Source organism: Argiope bruennichi, chromosome 4 (assembly GCF_947563725.1).
Source record: "Argiope bruennichi chromosome 4, qqArgBrue1.1, whole genome shotgun sequence".
In the NCBI taxonomy this organism is placed as follows: Eukaryota; Metazoa; Arthropoda; class Arachnida; order Araneae; family Araneidae; genus Argiope; species Argiope bruennichi.
Genome location: NC_079154.1, coordinates 90,289,006 through 90,306,047, shown reverse-complemented (window position 1 = coordinate 90,306,047; position 17,042 = coordinate 90,289,006).

The following is a 17,042-nucleotide window of genomic DNA, read 5'->3' as shown; positions in this document are numbered from 1 at the left end:
CAAGGGGGGGGGCATCATTCTTTAGTAAATTTTTAATTATAAAAGACAAAAACATCATTAAATTATCCAAACAAATTGCCTCATGATAATGAACAAGTGTTATGCTAAGAGTTTCTTGATATCTGCTACCCATTAAAAGAGTTGATAACCCTATTCTTGAATAAAAAGAACACAATATACTTTTCTATTTTATTATTTTTACTTTGATGAAACTACAGTTATCTCGTGGTACAGTATCGAGACTACTGGTTTGAAACTAGATTCCTTGGAAGATGCGTAAAATCTAACCTTTCGGTATTCTGTCAAGAATTTCTTGTAAATTTTCATAGAGAACAAAATTTGCTTTCATTTGAAATATTTTTTTTAAATAAACTTAAATATTATATAGTTAGATAGGGAGGAAAAATAACTTTTCAGATTTATAAGCAAAACTGAATATTTATCTCAGCCAATAATTTATGTTTATACAATTATATTAACGACGTTAAAATTAGTTTATTAATCTTTTAAATTATAATTATCTCAAAAGAGGGCTTCGAATTCATATCATTTATAAATCATTTGGCTCTTTAAAACTCACAAATGACGCGTTTAAAGAATATTTTACCATAGTTTTTATATAAAATAAAAGTTTACATAGTTTTTATATAAAATTATCAATCGTATTCTAAGATATTCGTATTCTCAGATCTCGTATATTCAGAATTCACCATCCATTATTGACATTCGAATAATGATAACAATAAAACTCGTCATTGTAACACGGAAATCTCTAGAAATAAAAAATCGTTTACTGCTTGGAACAGGTAAATAACATAATGTATAAATAGAATAAACATATAATGATTTCAATTTCAGATAGTCATATTTTACTTCAAAATTAAACATCATATTTTCAAGCATTTTTTTTTTTTCCTATTTTTTATTGTGCAGCTTTCTTTTAAAATTAACAAGTATTAAAAATCTTCCTTTATCAGACAAAGCAATTTTATTTTGATTCTTTAAAACTGATTAAGAAAGCAAAAAAATAATAATGCTATCAAAATAATTTTTTCAAAAAATCATCAATCTGGTTATAAAGATGAAAACATTTTTTTGGCTGAGATTTAAATGGAATATTTTTTTTAAATAATAAATTGTCATTTCTCGGTCACCTTCGGATTCTTATTGAAACTGTTTCATTTAAGCGCAGAAGAAATAATACAGAAAAAGTACGATTGTCAGAATTTAAAGAAATGCGAATTATCAAGGCCCTCTAAAGATTTTTATGGACATTATAAGGCTAATTTTAAACTTTTTAAGGTATTTTAGAATCCATAGTTCTAAAAATGAATAAGATTTTAAGATAAGTTATTTGCTGTTATATTTTGTCATAAATTCAGTTTGGAAATAAAATCACAAAGATAAGAACGAATTCTCCCTGACCTTCAGACAAAAATGACACGATATGATTTCTGAAAATTTTTTCTGTTAATTGATTGAATCGAAATCAATTAACGACGAATCAAAAGCCTTTCATCGATCGCTTGAAGTCGCATTGGTTAAAGTCGTCATCAACTTGTAACTCTTCATCGGAATAATTAAATAAAAAAATCATTCGCAACAAAAACAAGATAATTAAGTTTGTACTAGGAAATGTTTCTAAAATCTTTACTTTATAAGGTTTGGTGTGAGTAAAGTGAAATTTCTTGTTCTTTCATATTTCAGGATCCAAGGCATTATATTGCTCAACAACGATTACAACTTACATTTTTTAGAATGTACCATTTTATTGAAGAAATAAACGAATACTAGGATTCTCAGAGGTAGAGATTTTTTTAGAAAAATACCGTTTACAACCACTACTATACTGCGAGGCAATAAATCTAGTACTTTTAATAACAATTATTTTTTCACCTTCTTCATTAAGCAAAATTGTGCAAAAAATTCGTATTGTTACTAACTTAATTGCGTTAAGAGTATATACATGCAGGACTGAAAAAACAGACTAACGTATTTGCTAACAATTTTGCTCTTAAATATACGAACATGCATGAGGAGCATAAGATGTTTTTGTGACTCTCAAGGTTATTACATTCAACCATTAAATGCATAATTTCTTGGCATTTTATTTGACGAGATATCTTTACTCAGTTACTCAGCTGTATCCTATATGGAAAGCAATGACCAAAATCATAGTTTTATATTAAATAATTTATTTTGGAGAGAAGAAGCATCGAATTCTTGGACAAATAAAAATTAAATTTGATAAGAAAAAAAATAATTTTTCGTTGTGGTATGTATTTAGCGTTTAACTCTAAATAGATACCATGGCGAATAGTAACACTTCTTTCGTTCTACCAAGACTTATATTAAATTAGTTCTTCACATATAAAATTCAATTTAAAATTTTAAATAGTTCAAATTAATTAATTTAAAAATATTTACCGATAACACATTTGGACATTAACCGACACAAAATTTATGAAAAAGATGCTTTCAAAACCACGTTACCAGACTATTATATTTATTTCAAAGATTTCAAAAAGAGGTATGTTTTATTAAATGAATTAGCCTCTTTCGGAGACCAGATGTTTATCCACCAAATTAACAGCAGCAATAGGAATGATGTTGATTACTTTTCACGGAATATACTTTATTACGTCCAATAAAAACACTATACTTCATTTATATTCAAAGTTACACTTGTACAATAAACATGAGACACTATTATTGGTTAACTATGCATTCTAAGTGCCATGAAATCAATCGATAATTGAAATTAACGGAATCGCTCTACGTAGAGAGACTGCAGCTATGTCCATATTTTGTTTGTAATATTTCTCGAATAAAGACTCTTGATGATGCATCCAAATTTCAATAGCCTTCAAATGAAATAAAAATTTGCGAAATCCATACAACATTCATATTCGGAGAACTCTTTCCCTTAGAAAATCTGCAATGAAGTTGTGCATCTGAGATTTCTCTCGAAAATTGGTGGTGATGAGAGACAGTCGACCATTGTTGACAATTTTAGATAACAAACTTTCATATAAGACGAAAATTGCCGAATTCAAGAAGTGTTTGGGATTGTTAGAACTGGTTCCTTAGTTCCCCAGCATTATAGCATTAAATATATAAATAATAGAAATACCCAAATTAATTTAATACATAGATTTTAGAAAAAAACTAATAGATTTAAAATTAAATTTTTGCAAATGTTGTTTCATATAAATACTGACGTAATTTATTTATTGTAAACTTTATATAAATATATTAACATGACATCAAAGAGGAAATCAATTTTTATATTTCATTCTGGGTCTTTTTAAAATGATTGAATGCATTTATATTGTCAAAGGTTTTGTTAAATAATAGAATCTTTACCTTTCACTGCATGCTGCATCAAATTTGATACCTAATTTATTTTTTATAATAATAATGAATTTTAAAAAAAATTTGGAATAGAAGATTTTTCTTTTAGAATTTTAAAATTTAAATTTGGAACAGATTTTAGAATAAAGAGAAGAGTTTTTAAATCATAATAGAAATTTTTTGAAACATTCTTTTTTTTCTGTTTTATTTACGAATTTTCCAAACCAAAACCAAATTTTATTTTGAAATTAAAAAAAAGAGTATTGAAGAGTAAAAAAGTGAAATGAACTGAAAATGTAAAAACTATTAAATGTGGAATGTAATAATGGCTATATGGATGTCATAGCTAAGGTATATTTTGTTAAATATTTGTCCTGTTCTTTCATACGTTAAAAAATACTTTTTGGCATGCGTTTTTAGAACAACAAAAAAATTTTAAGTTGCTTGCAATAACAGTAAATTGCAATCAAAGTTTTTATAAGTAAAATGAGGCTTTTAAATTATATTCTTTTTACGTAATATACAATTTTTGAGACTATAAAAAAATCACTAAATTACAGATGAAAAATATGAATAGATTTTTATTTATTTGTTTGAATTCCATATAGAGTTTGGACAGGACTTTTTTAATGCAACGCAAACATGTGTTTAAGAAAACTACTGTAGTTCAATACGAGAATTATAGGCTTTCTGTCTATATTTTTAATTAGAATATTTTCAAAATTGCATTTGACATTACTTGTACGAGAATGAATTCTCAAAGAGGAGTTTATGACCCATATATATTTTATGAGTTTAGTAGAATGTAAATCGTACTTTTAAGACTAATATTAAATGTCAAAACGGGCAATATTCTTATTTTATCATGGCAATATATTAAAGAAGCAACTTTGGAATTTTTTAAATTTCATTGTTATTATGTTAGCCTATTATCTTTCAACTGCGTTACTCGTCACACAAAAGTTGGTGATAATACTCAACTAGTCAAACCATTGAACCTAGAGTTACCACATTTGGCATGCAGTTACTTCTTGGGTATTAGGTGCTCAAGAAGAAAGGGTTTTCCAAAAGTTTTTTTCAAGATTTTCTACTTAACTAAAAATTAATCGGATTTTAAACATTTTCTTCAATAGCTTAGATTAATATTATCGCACACAAAACTATTTTTATGTGACTTTAAAATTTAAAACATTCACTTTTCAAAAATACAGATTTTATTTACGTGCAATTTTACTTTATTTTAAATATAAATTTATTTTAAATGTAATTTTTAAGTATACTTTGTTTTTACTAAAAGTGAGCAACATAACAACCAAAGTGTGAATAACCGTTATGAATATTTTAATAGATTTCGTGCGACTAAGTAAAAACAATTTTGAGAATTTTTTTTTTTATTTTATTATTAGATAATACTTTAATCTCTTCATCGCCATATTTCAATACATTACTTAATTTTTTTTAACATGATATTATTTTTAAGACTGAAATCCTTTCCATAAATCACATAATGTGAAAATCGTTAAGAGCAAAAGTCAATTGTTAATGAAAACATGCCCGATGGAGACAAGGCAGGAAAATTATACCTAAAATTTTATCATGCAATGATAATACAGACAAGAAGTTCGAACCTCCTCTTTTTTAATTAAGAATCGATGTAATTATTTAGAAATAACACGTATAAATCAAAGGGTTTTTTTTTCTTAAAATTAAAAGCAAGTTACTTCAAATTTGTAATATCTGTTAAAGTAAATACAACAGATACATGTTTGGCATGTTTACTTTTTGAGAATTGTTGCTTATTCTTTCATAGAGACAATTTTCTAATAACATAATTATCTTTACAATTAGCTGTTTCAATAGAAGTCCCAAATTTGAAACAGCATCGTGATAATTGAATAAAACTAACGAAATCAGATAAACATGTTTTTATTTGCAAATAATAATATAGATACCACTTTTTTTTCTTTTAAGTTTATTTTAAAAGCTAAATACTTAATAATCTTTTTTTTTTTTCAGTTTTTATACAGTAACTCTTCTGCATTTCGGAAAACGGTTGTAGATGGAGTTTAGTCGTTTTCTCTCTGATAAGCCTGATTAAAATCAAACATTGTCTTGTAGCCAGCACATTGAATTATTTCCAGATATTTTTCTTCACCTAGACCACGAAAATTCAGTCCAGAATTCTATTTGAAAGCTTAAAATACATAACCACGCTTGGTCTAATGTATCCGGGATGGTTTCAAAACTCTGCGAAACATTATATTTCATCGGTAACCAGATATTTGAATTTTCAAAGGCAAAATATTTAATTGATAAATTGATTCTGAAATATCAAAATATTGCTAGAAATATTTAAATAAAATAAGATTATATTTCCTGAAGAAATGAAAGAGGGAAAAAAGGCAGGATTTCTGATTAATTCAGATTATTTTATAATTTATTGTGTGATTATATTGAATTCAAAATCTTGAAACTGATAAGGAATGAGAGACCTCGATTTTAATTTATTTTAAATTTCAAATAGAAATAATTAATTTAATTTTATGTGAAATTGCCGATTTTTCTAAATAAGTATGCCATAGAATCAGCATTCCAAAATCATAAATCTTTAAAAAAATTATATTTAAAAATCTTTATTTAAAAAAAATAAGCCTTTTTTTAATCATTCGCGTATTCGTATATGCACAAGAAAGAATGACAATGATTTTTAAAGAAAGAAATTCCTATGAATTTCGTCTGAAAAAATTCCTATAAAATTAATATTTATGGTATTATGAGGTGAAAGTCATCGATTTAAGGATTTTAAGTCGTATCGATATTAACTATTAATTTTTTAAAATCTTATAAATTCATACATTTTTTTACTTACAAGATTAATTATTATAAATACCGATAAAATCACTTGAATATTATTGTATGAGGAATAATAACAGATTTTACATAAGATAGTTATTAAAAAAGCAACATAATTATTAATAGGCTCGTTTTAACAGAGTATTTATTATCATTTAAGCAATCATGCAAAATATCATTTCAAGTAATATTATATTCTGAATGACTGGTGAAAAGTTAAATTGATATATTACACAAAGCAGTTTTTCATATGTGAGTTAGTGCATTTTACAGTCAAAAAGTAATGAAAAAAATTAAAGTAAGATTATTAATTAATTTCTTTTATTATTGAACACATCATGTAATTTCGAGTTTGTTTTCTTTGACAGAAGGAATAAAAGTAAAAAAATAAGTATTTTTTAACTAATTCAATAAAATTCCGACATTTTAAATCTATGAGTTAAGTAAAAAGAATATTGTCTAATACTTTTAAAGTAGTCTTTACCTGAAAATTGGGTTTTTTCTCTTTGAAACAACCCTTTAATATATTCTGTATTAATATTACTAATTATTTTAGAAATCATTATCGCTTTTTATTTAGAAATTATTATCGGGTATTTAAAAGTCTAACAATGAAATCAAACAAGGAAAATGTTAACAAAAATGTTTACGGTCAATTATCTTTAGAAATAGAAAAGTAATATAATTTTTACCATCAATTTTTCGCGGAATTAAGTTAAAAAACTTCAATATTTTCCTGAAGTAAAAGTTCTAAATATAACATCTAAATCTGAGGAAACAATAAAACATAAACATTTGAATTTTAAAATTCATTTTAAATGCTCTTAAGGCAGAGGCCGGGATGGAAATTCAAAATCAAATTCACTCAGCTTCATTCTATAAAAATTATAACTTAAAGTTAATATATTCATAAAAATGGAAAAAGGCTTCAAAATAAAATTATAAAACATTAACACATTTTTTTTTCAAAAATTCTAGATCCCTTTTTACAGCACTGTGTCAAAGCAAGTATTAATATTTATGCTATTTGTCCAATCATTCTTTGAGATATCGAAACTTAATCGGAAAATTTAAAATAAAAATAAGCATCTGAAATAACTGAATTTCGTTAATGAAGCTGTCAAAATATCAGTTTGATTTGCTATAATAATCAACATGTTTGTTAAAAAACATATGTACTAAGTAAAACACGTAAACTCCTTGAAAGGCTTTCAAAGATCACCATGTATTACAAACATGTGTGTGTGTGTGTGTGCGTGCGTGTGTGTGTGTGTGTGTGTGTGTGTGTGTGTGTGTGTGTGTGTGTGTGTGTGTGTGTGTGTGTGTGTGTGTGTGTGTGTGTGTGTGTGTGTGTGTGTTTGAGAACAATATGTTTGAGATACACCTTATTTTTTTTTTCCTATTTCTTTTCAGTCACAATAATAAATGAGTATTCTTAAATTAACCCTTTAACTTTTCTAGACAATTATCTCTTGATTTACCATTTAACAATGTACTTTAAATTTATGTTTGTATATATATAGGGTTAATCAAGATATAAAGGTTATTTATTTATTTATTCAGTAAATAAAAATCGTATTTCAGAGAGTTATTCAGGACAATCTAACAAAATTTAAGCAATCATGAAATCTCAAAAATAATCGTTAAAATCGATACTCCATGTATTTTCCTTATTTCTCGCTTAAGACGGCATTTGTGAGGTTTCATATTTTATCAAAAGAAGTTCTAAACATAATTTTTGCAGAATCTTTAACAAATTAGCATCTCCACTTTGACAACTCATAAATATTATAGTATTGTTAATGCTGGATTCTATTTTCTGAATAAAATAATTGAATAATTAATATAATAGATGTTATTAAGTAATCTATTTGATTGATAGAAGCAGGTAGGTATTTTTTATTATTATTTCATTACGTGTGCTTCATGAACTATATCACTTCACTCTTTCCGGTACTTAATAAAAGCTAAAAGATAGTTTAATAAAACTACTAAAATTAATTAACTTGATGTCATTAATATTAATAACCTGATAGGATTATATTATTCATTATCGATTAGAATACTACCTAATTAACTCCTATTCTTATGATTGAAAAATAATATAACGATAAAAATCCCTTGATGGAGAGTCACAGTTCTTTATCTAAAAAGTAATTTAACTATCAAATAAATCTGCTTATGGAGATTGTTTTTCTTTCTAAAACCTTCAAAAATCTTTAAAAAGTGTTGTGAAATTGAGATTTAAAAACATTCATACAAAAGAAATCCTTAAAATCCCACTGAACTAAAATTAAATAAGTGATGTAATTCAATAAAAACGCAATTAATGAATGTCTGGTTGAAGAAATGCTGATCATAAGTGGATATTCTCTCTGTTAATTTATATCCATAATAAAAATAATAAATTTGGTTTATTATTACTTTTCCATCACTGATATAATTCAATACATTTTTCTTTTATTGCAAGTTTTATTAATTAATTTTTTGCATTCAAAGAAGAATTATTGGAATTTCGCTTTGTTTTGTTCTAACATTCACATCAATTTTCATACATCTCCACCCCTTAAAAAGTGCATAATTTAGTTTATTTTAAGTTTGTTCCTTTTCAATAAAAATTAAAAATTTATTTATTTATTTTTGCATTAAAAGAAAAGTATCTTGAATAATCAAGAAAATCACCATGGATAAGATATTTCATAAAATTATACCAAAGAATTTTTCGTTTATTATATGCTTTTGGATTACTATTCTGTTTTGACACAATAGCTTTTTCTCTGAGGATTCGTGCATTTATGAGCTTATGTTAGATGGCACAAAACAGTTTTAAATTGAAGTAAGTTGTATTTTAAACATTTAAGAATGTTTTCCTGGTTGAAAATTCTAAATTCTGGAAAATTAGGCCTGAAAATTAGAACTTTGAAAAACTATCTCACATTAACAAAAATGAGGAAGGTTTGAAAAGGGTTTTTTTCTAAATTATAAGCCATGGCTATTGTCAGAAGAGAATCTACGAGGTAGTGAAATATTTGCAGTGCCTTTTATTACATCTTAAAAATTATCATTTCATAAAAATATGTAACAACTAATATGAATGATTTTTTTAAAAACTTTCCCTAAATAATTCTTGTTATTAATATTTTTTTATTATCTAATTCTTAAGGTCACGAAAACTTTGCAAGGCAGAAATTTCAGTTATTGAGAAAGTTAAAGATGCTCTAAAGTTTGAAAGATCGTAATTCTGAGATGAGTAAACACCTCTAGGAGGTTTTTTACGCCCTCCAAAATGGCGAATGAAATGTATTTGAGCGCAACTGTAAATCTAGGCATCCCAACGAAAATACTCCTTTCGACTGCTCGTTGTTTTTAAAAAACCGTTTGCTTTCATTAGGGCCGAATGAATAGGAGTGTCGCCCATTACGGAGACTTGGGCTGAACAAATGCCCGATAAACGCGGTGCGACGTCGGAATTCGTGTAATAGATGAGATGGGGCGATTAAGAAAACGATGCCGCAACTTTTTTCCGCTGCTAATGAGCGGAAGCTGCTGCCAACGGCGCGCTGACGTCAGACCGGCACCTCATAACTCATCGACGCGCACCTTCGCTTGCCAAAAGTCGCACTTGACTAGCTTCTTTTTCTTGTCTTTTCAACCAAAGGGCCGAGTAGGCAGTGGAGGAAATTGGAGAATGGATTGGATACATTCGAACTTGCCTTTAAGGTGCTTGAGATATTAAATGTTCCTTTCATAGCAGCGCTTCATAACATTTTATGACAGCATCCTCGTTTTCATCAGCAATTTTTCCCAACGATTCCAAAATTCGGAAATTACTTTCACGATACTTCTAATATCGATAAACTTCTATATCTTTCTCTTTTTTTTTTTTTTTTTTTTTTTTGTAGACTAGTCTTTTTTGGAGTCTAACTAGTACATCGGGAATACTGATAGTATTTAATTTTTGTCAAATCGTTTAGATATAACTTCATAATAACATCAAATTGTCGGGCATTAAAGCTGTGTTATTTTATTTGTTTTATTTACATTCTTTTTATTATGCACAGGAACCTTTCTAATGGCGACCCATTCTATGGCATCGTAGCGCGATTAAAAACATAGATATGCGGTTCATTTGTCTTCCAAATTCTGTGATTTTTTTACCTATTTTTTTATACGTCTTGTAAACTACATAAACATTAAACAGAAGCATTTTTCTTTAGCTATCAATAATGGAAGAAAATCACATGATATAATGTTTTGTGAAACAATGAAAGGCTTTTTGAATTTCAGGTAAGCAATGCTATCTGCTAAAAAAAATTACTCAAAAAATATATTTAAAAAATTACGGAATTATAGGAAAAACATGCATGACTATTAAATTGGTATCATAAAGTAGACGTTTCATATATTCTTAAAAAAAATGAAATGATGTAAAATTTATTTTTGTGCAATAATATTTTCAGAAGTTTTCGTAGAAAAAAAAATGCCAAAATTCAGTTAACTTTTTAATCAATTAAAATTTCAAATTAATGTTCTAAGATGCACATTCCTACCTTCCAGAAAATATATGTGCTAAATTTAGTAGTTGTAGGCATGTAGAGTGTCAGCACTCACAGACACATGTATACATCTTTATTATTAGTAGAGATTTTATAAATGTTTGTACTTGAAATCTCATTTCCTTAATTCGCCATAATTTTAACGTTAGAAAATGACTCTTAAAAGGTTTATGATATCAACTCTTTCGCTTTTAATTGCAAATTTTATAATCTTTGCACCACAATCTTATTTTCTTCAGCAAAATTCCATCTTAACAATAGAAAATATAATTAAGAGGTTTGTGTTATTGATTTTTTCCTCTTTTGGGGGCAGAATTTTTATTATACACGCGATCTCATTTCTATCAGCAAAAATTAGATACGCTCTCAAAATTAAGAAATTATTTATAAGAAATTTGTGATTATAGCTTTTACTTTTTTCTACCATCTTTCGAGATCAGCTGTTTCGATCGGAATATTATCGGTGTTCATTTTTTTTTTTTTTTTTTTCAAATCTGTTATGGATAATTCGGTATATCCTCAACGAAGTAATATTTATTATCATATTCTCTTAGTTCTAGATCAAACTATTTATTTTAATAGCTTAACTCTTGATTTGTTCGCTGTTTACATGAACAACACTGATAATGAAATACAAAGTCCGATGCCATCATATTGCCATTGAAATCTTATATCATATTGCCATTCAATCTAGGTAATCTATTTCTAATTGCATGCTGCCTTTTACAGTAATGTAATTTCTCTTTCCGATTTAAACTGTTCAGAAACTTACCTCTTTAAATTTCAATAATGGAAAAAGATCGCGTGTGTAAATATTTGGAGAAATAATGAAAATGGTTTGAGTTTTATAGTCATAAATTTTGCCTAAAAATATTTTTTTAAAAAGTTGCCAAGATTTAGGGAAAATATCTAAGGTACTGAATTGACATCATTAAAAAGAAAAAAATTGACTTTAATAACTAATATAAAAATCGTTTTTGAGCAATAATATTTTGGAAAACGCCAAAATATTGCTCAATTTTTAATCAATTAAAATTCTAAATAAGTTTTAAAAAATTTGTTCCAATATGCACATTTTGATCTTCTAAAGTATAGTTGCCAAATTTAATTGTTCTAGATCAAACTATTTCTTCTGTAGAAAGCCATTGCACACACCCTCTTTTATTATTAATAAAAAATTTTATAAAGTTTTACCTTTTGAACCCACTGTTTCAATAAAATAAAAAAGCAGGAAGAAAATTGCTCTTAATAAATTTATGATATCAACTCCTTTTCTTTACATAGTGAAGTTTCTCGAATATTTACTCTCTAGATTCCATTTCAATCCGAAAAATTTTGTCAGCGAAATTAAAAAATTATTAAGGAAAAAAATGCACGCAATTAAACAGTTAGGAAACAATCCCAAAGGGTATGTTTTGAGACACATCGATTTTCTTAAAACATTACATAAAAATTTCAAAATTTTCATCTTTACTTTCTCGTACACACAAAGAAAATAATTTAATCGTCAAAAAATTCGACCTTGAGATTTTGATGAATCTCAATGTTTCAGACCTACCTGAAACTGAAAATCACATTTTTGGAATTATGTTTGTGTATCTCTATATACTCTCGAATTTTGAATGAAAGTTATTCTTAGAACGTCTGCCTATCTGCCCAACTATAAGAGAAATTAAAATACAAAACTTAAAGAGCTAGATGTTTAAAATTTATAAAACAGTTTTAAGATCTTGAGTGTAGATCCCTTCAAATTTTGAGCCAAATCCATCCGCCAAATGATTAACTCTCTGCGCAAGTCAAAACGCAACAGTTTTGATAAATGAATTTTGGTACATCATTTTACTATCTAAATTTTAAATCTTTATCAAAATTTGAACCTAATATAACAAAAGATTTGACTGTCTGTAATTATGTATTTGTGCATACTACACGCAAATCGACAATTCAAAAGCTCAACGACTTATACACATAAAATTTAGTATATTATCTTGTTGCTAAAATAGCAATTTTTTACCAAATTTTATAGTTTTATAATAATTTGGAAAAAATGTTCCCAAAATTCATGATCTGTTTTCATAAACATACTAGAAAGGAAAAAATTCTCATGGATGGGACTATGAAAATGAAAATCTGAGCACTTGCGGCGTTCATGGCCTTCAAGATCCACTGTTTTATACGAGGGCAGTGAGAATATCTCCTTTGTTAGAGAGTATACAAGAAAGTATCAGAACACTATTCCCGCTGCTTTTAAATGAATTAATGTGTTCTGTGTTGTACAGTGGATGATAATTTCCCCTCGCAGACTACGAACTTTTATGTACGATTCGAAATATAAATAAAAATCCACAAATTATCAGTTGGTTCCTAATGCTTAATTAGGATTAATTAATAATAATTAAACGTAAATTCGATTAAGAGTAAGTATTTCACAAATATCAATGAATTTTCTAAGAAATGATTTTCTCAATTATCTTGCTAATGAATGATAATATTCTCAAAAAGATTTGATTCTGTGAGACTTTCAATCTATATTTCTTTAAAAACTCGAAAATCCTAGAGGGTAAAAATTAACACTGATACAAAATAAATACATTTGAATACCATGCAATTAATTCCTAAGTTTAAATTTTTAAAAATGACAATTTTATCTTAAAAATAATTTTTTGCAGTTTTTAAGAATACTTCAATTTTTCATCAAATACTGTTTTTCTTTCATTGTTTAAAGCTAAATAGGAAAGATTCTGTTTATTATCTGCGCAGATGACATAAGGAGTAAGAAAGTGAAATTACAATACTTTGAAAGACAACATAAAATTAGAAGGCAAATTACTAAGATGGTCATGTTTTAATGGCATTGTAATGTTATTAAACATGAAGCCATTTATACAATAAGCAAAAAAGGTGTCAGCTTATTAAAAAAGTCCATCTTTAATATCTATCAACATTTGAAGATTTAAAATATTTTGCTAGGGAAGCCACACAAAAGAGATTTAATTAAAAGAGATTTTACGAAATTAATCATAACTATATTCTTAGTGCGTTAACTGGCCGCCAGAGGGAACTATTAGAAATCGAAAATGAACTTGTGAAAAAAGAACATTCATTCAAAAATTATTTATTTAATTATTATATAATATTATTTTATTACCCCTCCCATATTTTATAACCCCTCCCCATATATTGAACTTCCATATGTCGAAAGTTTCTACATATTGAACTTTTTCAAGAACGCTGGATTTTTCCAAGAAAGCAAGTTACTGTATATGAAATAAAATTTCTGCATATCGATTTATAATTTTCGTAAACGAAATTATGAATACATGTTGCACCCAAGGCTTTTTCTCATATAAAAGAATATAAATTTAATTTTAAAAAAATGTTTCACCGAATGTTTTTTTTTTTTTTTTTTTTTTTTTTTTTTTGCGTATAAATTTATAGAAAGCAAAAAAGATTGCATACAAAAACTCAATAACTAACCGCCAGTGAGCCATATGTTATTCTTTTCTTTTCCACAAATACTTTTCTGAACTTGAAGTGAAAGTTTTACTTTTAATTCAATTTAACATTAGATTTCCTAAATAAATAAACGTGAACATTTGAACGGAGGACTTTAAATGTAAAAAAAAAAGAAATCATTTACGAAAGGATGTGAAAGAAAACAATATGGAAACCAAAAAAGACAGGGTTTTTTTCCTTTTTAATTTCAACATTTCAAATGTAAAATTTTTTGAAAAATCGTGATTCAGTTACTAAAACATATTAGGAAAGATAGAATACATAATTTTGGAAAACCATAAGCAAACAGCAAATATATTTATACATTATTTCTTGAAAAATTAATTTTTAATGTCTTCTTTAAACTAAAAAAAATTAATTATTCAGAATTTTAAGACAATTATGAAATGAAAATAAAGAAAAAATTTACAATTTGTGCTTCTATAAGTCAAAATTTGTATGCAAGATTTCTTTTTCCTATAATCCTTCAATATATAAAGACAGACAGACACCCCCGCCCCTGCTATACGTAGAGGGTGGGGGTGGGGAATCTTGGGCACCTCATCAATATATTTACATACATCATTTTACAAAATAAATATTAGGTGCTCTTTTATCATTTATGAAAATAATATTTAATTATATTAAAAAAGAAAATGTATAATTTCCAATAATTTACCTTTTAAGTAAAAATAAATTATTAACATAAGAAAAATTTATTGCCAATTAAACTTTTTAAAATTTTGCCATAATTTTTTTTTTTTGAGAATTATTATGCATAAAGTATTTTTCTATAACTAAACACAGTTGCAATATAAATAGGCTCTCCACAAGATAATGCGTTAGAATTGTCAATAGATATTCATGCTCTATATTATTGATTTTTTTTTATTATTATTCTGAGTTATAAACACATGCATTCTTAATGCATGTTTTTTATTATATATAATCCCTTACTCTTTACTCTAATTTTAAGATACAGGAAATATTATATTAAACAGATTGTAAATGCATTTATTCAAACTCAAATTCATTGCGAATACTTTCTAAAGACCACAATACATATAAGCGTCACGTCACTTTTTTTTTAAATTCGAAAATATTACTTAAAAGTTAAATGGTGAATAAGAAATTAGAATGCTGCTTAAGAATTATTGATTAAAATTGGAAATGTAGAACTACACTTGAGTAATTGGAAAACTTCTGCGTTTTCAAGAAATTTATACGATTATAAATTCTTACGGCATCTCAGTAAACTTTTATAGTTGTAAGGAAGCAAATCATAGAAATATTTACTCTAAAATATAAAATAAGGCAAATTATTATATTTATTAATGTTTTCTTTATAGCCTGTAAAGTTGTTTCTAAGAAAGCAAACCAAGATTTGTAAGGCATAATGGATATATCGATTTTTGCAAACAAGTAATTATCGACAAAATGTCGAACAAGCAGTCTGTATTATTAGTAGCCACTTAGTTTAGCTTTTTCCTCGGATAGAACATGGTTTACAATTTTGTCGTGCTGTATATAGATCCAAATTTTATTTTTCCGAATTTGACGAATTTTACTTATCAGACTTCGCTCTGACATTTTGTCGTTGATTACTTGTCTGAAAAAAATTGGTTATATATGTTACAATTAAAATAATTAATTCAGAGAAATATAATTAACTACAGATATTATGAACCCTTAGCTCACGAGGTAGTTTTCGCTCGGATGAACCAGCAATTCAAGAAGTTTTTTAGTGCTCTTAGTGAATTCCCTACCTCTAACTTAAAATGATTACATACACAATTTAGCATATAAAACTTTTATATTCACACACTTTAATCTTTAAATTTATACGTGATATTTCGAATGCATACTGAGTTTTTTTTAAAGAAACCATAGTTATCGCCGCGCATCGAATTTTCTCACTAAACAAGCGAGTGTCACCTCTAGAGTTGCGGCATTAAATCATGTGGTGAGTGATAGTCGCCTTTCGAGGGCAAATAGTTCATAATAGCTTACTATAACTAATAACCGATACTATACTAGCTATACTATAACTAATAACCTATTAATTACATCAACAGAAGCATTTGTATCGGGATAAAGGCTTTTCTTTTCTACTATTGAATTGTTGGAATTTCGCAATACTTCATTTCTCAAAACGAGTATACTTCTTGTAAATAATAAATACTTCCACTTTAAAACATCCATATGCTAAAAGATATCATCCTTCAATGAGAATTATTTCTTCAAAGTCCTTATTTCATCAAAAATGCACTTTAAAACTTCGATTATAATCAAAAAACAGTAGTGGTATTCCTCAGTATAACAGCAATTCCTCGGTATCACTTTAACAACCATTAATATGTATAACCTTACTTTTTTCCTTTACAACCAATCTTATATAATAATCTTGGCATCATTTAAAGACATGTATATTATGCGCAACTTAGAAGAATTGCCAAATTAATCCGCCAATCTTTACAATGAGAGTTATTGATGATAATTCAAGATATATGAAGATGATAATTCATTTTATTGGTTGAAGTGGCAGCTTTGAAAAAAAAAATGTTTATTTGTAAATGATTCACTATTAGTTTTTCTTTTTCTTTTTTTTTTTTTTTTTTTTTTTTTCCATTTCACTTAAATGATGCAATGTGTAAAAAAAGGAATGGAAGTTTCAAATGTTTGGCAAGCACTCTGATGCTGTGATTTCCCTAAGTATTTGCCTAAAGCTTTTTAGTGATAAATCTGTTTCTGGTAAGGAGTGAATTGTTTTGTATTAAAACAATA